This window comes from Belonocnema kinseyi, chromosome 5, assembly GCF_010883055.1.
Source record: "Belonocnema kinseyi isolate 2016_QV_RU_SX_M_011 chromosome 5, B_treatae_v1, whole genome shotgun sequence".
NCBI classification, from domain to species: domain Eukaryota; kingdom Metazoa; phylum Arthropoda; class Insecta; order Hymenoptera; family Cynipidae; genus Belonocnema; species Belonocnema kinseyi.
The window spans coordinates 29,182,349-29,189,740 of record NC_046661.1 but is presented as its reverse complement, the minus strand read 5'-3'; the positions used below and the strand labels follow the sequence as shown (position 1 = coordinate 29,189,740).

Here is a 7,392-nt window from a genome sequence, read left to right as displayed (position 1 = left end):
AGAGCTCCAAGGAGATTATGTTGAAAAATAAAAAAAAATTTACCCAAAAAAAATTGTTTTTATACTTCATTCTAAGGACTTATTGAACTACCCTCGTAGCTAAATAATGAAATGGAAAATGTGCACAGTTGAATAATTTATGATTAAAAATTTTAAAGTGAGATAATTTCAATCACTCATGCTTCTGCAATTTAAAATTAAATGTTGGAATACCTGAAAATTATCAGTGCGGTTTAGTATATCAACTTTTTATTGCCTTAGATGTAAAATCATTCCATTTTGAAACTTTCATTTGTATACAAACTCACTCTGAAAATTAGGTTAGAAGGCCTCCAAATAATAATTCTTTAATTCGCATGACTTATAATTTCAAATTGCACACTTTGAAATATTTTTCAATTGGAGACTTTTTCAGTGACAAATATTCGGAAACTCTTTTCTGAATATTTTTGACTTTTTTTCTAATATTTGTTTTTTGTTTGACAAAGAATCGAACTTTTGAGAACGGCTACAAATTGAAAACATATTTCTCTTATTTTAACTCATATTGTGCAATTATTTTGCACAAATTGATTTTGTTGAGTATTTGTTTTTGAAAAGCAGTTTTTAAAAGAACATATTTCTTTTAAAACCTTGTGAAAATTTTGTTGCGCAATTTAATTTTTTAATTTTTATGTTTGTTCAAAAAATGCACTTTCAATTATTTAATATTTGTTTTCAGAATAATTAAGGATTTTAAATAGTTTCAGGATACTAATTGTTCTGTCTTTTGTAGCTGCACTGAAGCAAAGACGTGGTTTTCCACAACTCAATCAAGCCCAATTCGACTTTGAGATGCAGAATGCATTGAAAGTTGTAAAACAGCGTGTACGAGATTCCGAACGCCGAATCAACGGTGAAGAACTTGCCATTGCTAGACATCCCAAACATGACATGAAACCTGATCTACATCACAGCAATCCAATGGAGTCTCTTCTACATCGTTGAAATCCCATGCATCCTGATCTACGTGGCACAGATCATGGAGTCTAATCTGTATGACAGAAATCCCATGGAAATGGATCTATATGCTAGAGACAATAACATAGGTCCTGATAAACATGACAGGGATATAAAAAATTGAAACCTTTAAACTCGATAGAAATGTTAAAAATTAAAAATCTCCCTGTTTCAATTCAGCTAAAAAAAATTTCCTCTTACAAATCAACTAAAATGCTAAAAGTAAAAACTACACTCTTACAGTTCATAAAATGGAAAATTCCCCCATTTGACCATAAAAAAGTTAAATGTACAGAATTTCTTTACCTTTAACCCATTTAAAATATTTTTTTTTAAATGTCCACTTCCAATTAAAAAAAAAGGATTAAAAATATATAAATGCCTCTTTCCAACTCGAAAAATAATAAAAATAAAAATGTTTTCCCTTGGAGTTCAAAAAACATGTTATAAACAAAAAATGTCCTTTCAATTTAGAACATAGTTCAAAGTTACAATTTCCTCCCTTCCAAATCTATAAAAGTGTTAGATATGAAAAATATCTCTTTCTCAATTCAGCTGAAATTTAAAAAATGAAATGCTCTCCTTTCCACATCAGTAGAAAAAAATTTGTCCACATTTAAATCATTCAATGTATTAAAAAAAATGACCTTTTTCAATTCAGAACAAATTTCAAAACAAAATTCTCCTCCCTTCTAGTTCAATAAAAACGTTATAAATATAAAATTTACCATTTTGATCTTGAGAAACATGGTAAATTTACAAAATCTTTATGACTTTAACAGATTTAAAATGTTTGAACAAAATTTCATTTCCAAAGCGGAAAATGATTAAAACTACAGTTTTCTTCCTTCAAGCTCAATAAAAATGTTTTAAGTAAAAAATTTCGCACTTCCAATTAGGAAAATAATTAAAAACCCTGACAGACCGAAAGAACCGAATGGAGCCTCTACAAAGCACCCGTAAAGACCCCTTCGTTGAATTTTCTTTTGGAAACTCACGGAGTAATCGCAATAATTTTTTTGCAGCGGTAAAAAGTTAAAAATATATATAATATCTATAAAGAATGTTGACTGCTACTTACAGATGATGCGTTTGAAGTGTAGCAGTCAACAGGCGTTATACGTCTTATATTTTTTTTAAACTTTTTACCGTTGCAAGAAAAACTATTGTGATTATTCCGTGACGTTCTATACGGAATTTTAACGTAGAATCCGAATTTCAACAATTTATAAGTTTATTTTGCTGTTTTTTCGAGTTTTTTAAAAAGGAAACGAATGGGGTCTTTACGGGTACTTTGTAAAAATTCGTATATATTTAATCACTTTTGATTTAGCAAAGGCATATTTGATTTTTTATTCATGTTCTAATGACATAAAACAATGTCTTCCTTATGGAATAAAAAGATAATTTCATACATGAACATTATATTTTCAATTTAAATCAAATTCGAAGTTCTTTACAATTTTATATTTTAAGAGAAATAAGGAAAAGTATTTATAAACTTTAAAAACTATTTAGATTTTCAACCAGTTTCACCAATTTACTTACTTAATCTGTAATCATTTTATTTTATTAAAAAACGTTAAAGCCGAGAAGAACCGATTTTTTCATTAACTCCCGTGAAAAAATTTCGATCTGGCCTCGATTCAGGACAGATCGCGGATGAAACACACGCTCAGACCGGGGACAGGTCGGGACTCCCGATCGAGAAACCCTATCTGTGCCCAATCAGTTTCATTATAATCATGAATGAATTTCGCGAATGAAGCTCAAAACTAGTGAATGGTCCTCTCCTTTCGACGGCCATCTCAATCTTTAGAAATTACAAGAAAGGTTTCAATGTTGCTTGAAGCCCCCGTGGTTTCATATATAGCACAAGTAACAGCTGGAAAAAAGGGCAATAGTATTTTAAGTTAAAATTAAAGTAGTACGGGCAGGTAATGAACATTTAAAAAAAAAGTTTAATTATACTTTTATAAAACGTAAGAATATTGTAGACGCTATACGTTGCTAGGAAAAGGTTGGTTTTTAATGAAAAAAATGTTAAATAAGCGAAAATATTTTATTTAACCATTTTCATTCCTTGCAAAATTTTTTCGTTATAGCACTATTTAGAAAATTTGAAAAAATACAATCCTTATAAATGATAGCTTAATGTTTTGACGAAAAGATATCCTACAACTTAACCTTTTTGGATGTTTTCAAAAAAATTACAGTTGTCACTTGAAGAACGGAAATGATTGGAAAATGACCTATAATTTATAATTTATTGACATTTTTCTATAAACAAATTCAATTTTCTTTCAATTGTTTTATTCCTTGAAAAATTCGGAAAGGTAGTTGTAATATTTTCACCAGAAAATTAAGCTATCATTTATTAGGATGACTTTATTTTTTTAAATTTGCTATATAAAATGACATAGGATTCGACTGCGTCGCGCTGAAGTGAGGAAATTTCGGTAAACATTTAGAATCAACACCAGAGAACACACACAAAAATTTGTTTTTACTAATATATTTCCTCCGAAATAAATCACATTATTTACAATCCTTTCTCGCTAGATCAAGCCTCGTAAGGCTTGATCCATCATGCATTGAAAAACCGGAGCGTTTTTTAGACCAAAAGGCATCCTGTTAAATTCAAAATTTGCGTCTTTTGTGAAGAAAGCTGTATACTTTTTAAATTATTCCTCCATAGGGATTTGATGAAACCCTGATGAAAAATCGAATGCAGAAAATAATTTCGATATACCCAGGTGATCTAGGATGTCATCTATTACAGGAAAAGGGTAGACATCCTGATCGGGATCGAAGTTTACTCCCCTGTAATCCGTAACCATTCGTAATTTTCCACCTTTCTTGGGTACTACCTATATCGGTGAGTTGAAAGGTGAGCTTGAAAGCCTTATTATGCCTTGCTGAAGCAAAGAGGCCACCTTTTCTTTTACGAAATTTTACTGGCTTTCTGGCGGTCAATAAGCTCTTATATTAAGAATTTTACCTGTTTTTAAAATGATCTCGTGTTCTGTTAAACTGGTGCAAGGTATAGGATCTCCATCTAAGGTGTATACATCCGTGTATATATCGGAATAATTGAAGAAAGGTACCTGTAATGTCCCATTTTGTATTCTGTAAATTCCGGACGGTACATTTTCGTCTTCTTCGACCTAAACGTCTGCGTTTAAATTGGATTCTAGCTAGATGCTGTTCACCTTTTCGGTTCTCCCAGGAACATAGATTCCATCGGTGTGTAGTGGAATTTTGACCTTTTCGAGCATTAAAAATCTTGGGGTGAAAGCGTACCTTTGGAACTTCATGAGAAAAGGTATTCCTATTATACCTTCCTCAGGTAATGGGAAGTCGTTGTGCACTACATGGAAAACATATTTTTTATTCAAATAGTTCAGGTATATTGCTTCCGCACGGTATCGTTTTTTCTTTGATAAGGTTTATGGATGGCCCAGAGTCGACAAGCAATCCATAAGTACATCCGTTTGTTCATCGTCCCACGATTGACTTGTGCTTTCCGCATATGGCTGATACTCGGCTGTATCCTCGTAGTAGATCTTCTCTTCTATTTCCTCTTGACTCATCTTTTCGTGATTAAAAAGGGGTCGCGCTGACACGTAGTCAGAGCGACGTTTCTTTATTCTAAGTAGTAAAAAGGTATGACAAGAACTGGTACGCTGGGCCAAAACGCTGCAATATATAGCCCTTTTATCTTATCTAAATGCAATGCCCTACCCCCTAGTACTACTCTTGTACTCTCTTCGTTCCTCGCTACTAAATCCTTTACCATCACTATTCTTCCCTCTAGCGGCTAGCTTGCCTGCCTAATATTCGTCGTCGTCAGCTCCAGTTTCTTCCAGCCGGTTGCATTTCTGTGTACCGCGCGTTATTCTGACCATTTTCAGAGTTGCGAGAAGCGACGTGTTTTGATTTTTGTTTCTATTCACGCGTATTAGAATGAGTAACTTCCGTGACGACACAGTCGATAATCTGCTGAACTTGTGGAACTTTTACTCCTACAAGGCTATATTGCAAAGATCCTAAAAAAATACTTCTTTTTCTAATAAAAAACTATTCGCACCCTATATATCTGGTAAATGTTACCAAAAAATTGGTTAAATTGCCTAAAAACTGTCATGTAAGCCTAACTCAACATTTGGTTGATTTTACTAGACAGATAGTTAGATCTATAGGCCAGTCAACGAAGGATTTTATATCGAAATAATTTATAAGAATAAACTAAGTTGTCAGGAAGCTTCCTTAGGGGATCTTACAACACCTCCTAAAATTCAATTAATTGGGAGAGGACGCCATCTTCCAACGTGGCGCCTTATTTCATGTTTTTGGATTTTCCTTGGAAACGGCTGTTTTTAGAGCAACAATAGTTATATAATAAAACACTCTAAATCTTTTTCTGAATAAAAAAAGGTTATATGAAACATTGCCATAACGTGAATAGTTTGCCCGGAAAATTGAAAAGATTTAACATTTTTGGAATTTTTGCATTTGTGAGCGATTGCCGCAATGAAAACGAGTGCAGTTTATTGTTTCGAGCTTGACTGAAGGTAAACTACCGTGCAATATCGATAATTTTGTTGTAGCTACATTATTTATTTAATACTGAAAATTATTTTAATCATTTTCAAGACGTAATTTGAAGAAGTTGCTTTCATTTCTCGAAGTAGGGTTTTTTCTCATTAACCTTCCTCATGTCTTAACAAAGCATCTGCAAGTTTTCGAAAATTTCAAATAATTTTTTGATATTAAAAACGGCCTTTTTCTGAACCTGTGTCAAAACTCTCGGAAAATCCGAGTTGAACCTGGGAGTTGAAGTAATAACGATGTATTTACTGCAGGACCACTTTTTTCTTCAAACGGTAGAAAACATAATGCATGCATCGTAAATAATCTCAACTCCTTCCACATGCTTGGCTCCCTTCAAACTGCATTTCCCAGGTCATGAAGCGAACACGGTCATGTAGCCTCAGGCGATTATAGGCGTCCCTCTTCTGCCTAAGCAAATACGTGAGTGTAAGTGAGAAATTAACGGGCGAAGTCGACGACAGACGCAGTGGCACATGCTCCGCTCTTACATATAAATACAGACTAATGCTATACTGAGTCTTACTTTTATCACTCCCTCCCGAAGTATACGTATTAGTGCTAGTATCACATAGTATAGTTTCAATTTTTGGCACAAATATTCTTTGATGATCAATATAAATTAAGTACAAGTAGTTACGTTAGTTACAAGAAAACAATTCAAAGTGTTTTGTTTAAGAATACAGAAGAAAAAGTATTTCAATTATAAAGAAATATGTTAAGGAAAAGTTAAATGAAGTATAAAAAATCTAAGTAAATATGAGATTCAAATCATCTATTTGTTTAAAGTATAGCTAGAAATAATTTAATCTAATAATAAGAAGTCTTTTCCTATAAAGTTGTCTAATATTCAAATACAAAAGTAGGTCTGACTAATCTAATCTACTCATAATTTTCTAGGTTCTCTAGTGGTTAATTTTCTGATTTTCCTCTACCATTTCTGTAAATAAATGAAAAAAAATTGAAATAAATCATTACAAATTTAATAATTTATGTCTAAATTTTTAAAAAGGTTTGAGAGGCAGTGGCTTCGTAAAGACATCAGCTGTGTTATCTACTGTGGATTCAAATAAAATTTTACCCTCAGACACACATTGTTTTATGTAGTCACCATGACTTTTAGACAATTTGTTTTTGATACCTGTTTTCTCTCTGTTCTTTAATTTGTATTTTATTTCTTCTAAGTTATCATCGAAATTTTTCAATTTATGACTGCCTTTTTTTACTGCAATCAACAGCTGATTTATTGTCACATTTTAATGTTACGAGATACATTGTTTTTCCTAACATATCTCTAAGAGCTTTATCTAAGGAAATTGCTTCCTGACAAGCCTCACTCATAGCGAAATATTCTGTGTGGAAAGTAGAAGGATTAACGTTAGCTTATTTGTAACTTCTCCATATAATGGTGTCACCAAATAAAAATTCCAATAGTTGAAGTAGATTCTAAATGGTCTCTAAAACTCGAATCTGTATACATTTCTAGATTTTCTTCAGTACCTCTATATGTCAAACATAAATTTGTAGCACCTCTAATGTATCTAAATATTCTTTTGACTTTGGACCAACCTTCTTCTGAAGGATTAGATTGTTTTCTCACTAAGTAATTCACAGCAAAAAATATCTCAGATCTGGTGATATTTGCTAAGTAAAGTAAACTTCCTATGGCCTCTCTATATGGTACGAGGGTAGTTCAATAAGTCCTTAGAATGAAGTATAAAAACAATTTTTTTTGGGTAAATTTTTTTTTATTTGTCAACATAATCTCCTTGGAGCTCTATA

The 7,392-nt window shown here is 32.2% G+C and overlaps 1 protein-coding gene across 3 annotated transcripts in view; it reads right to left on the bottom strand.

Annotated features, from left to right (window-relative positions):
- Positions 1-7,392, bottom strand: part of LOC117172542 (transient receptor potential cation channel protein painless-like) — a 113,161-nt gene that overhangs the window by 94,703 nt on the left and 11,066 nt on the right. The gene's annotated exons all lie outside the window — the stretch shown is intronic.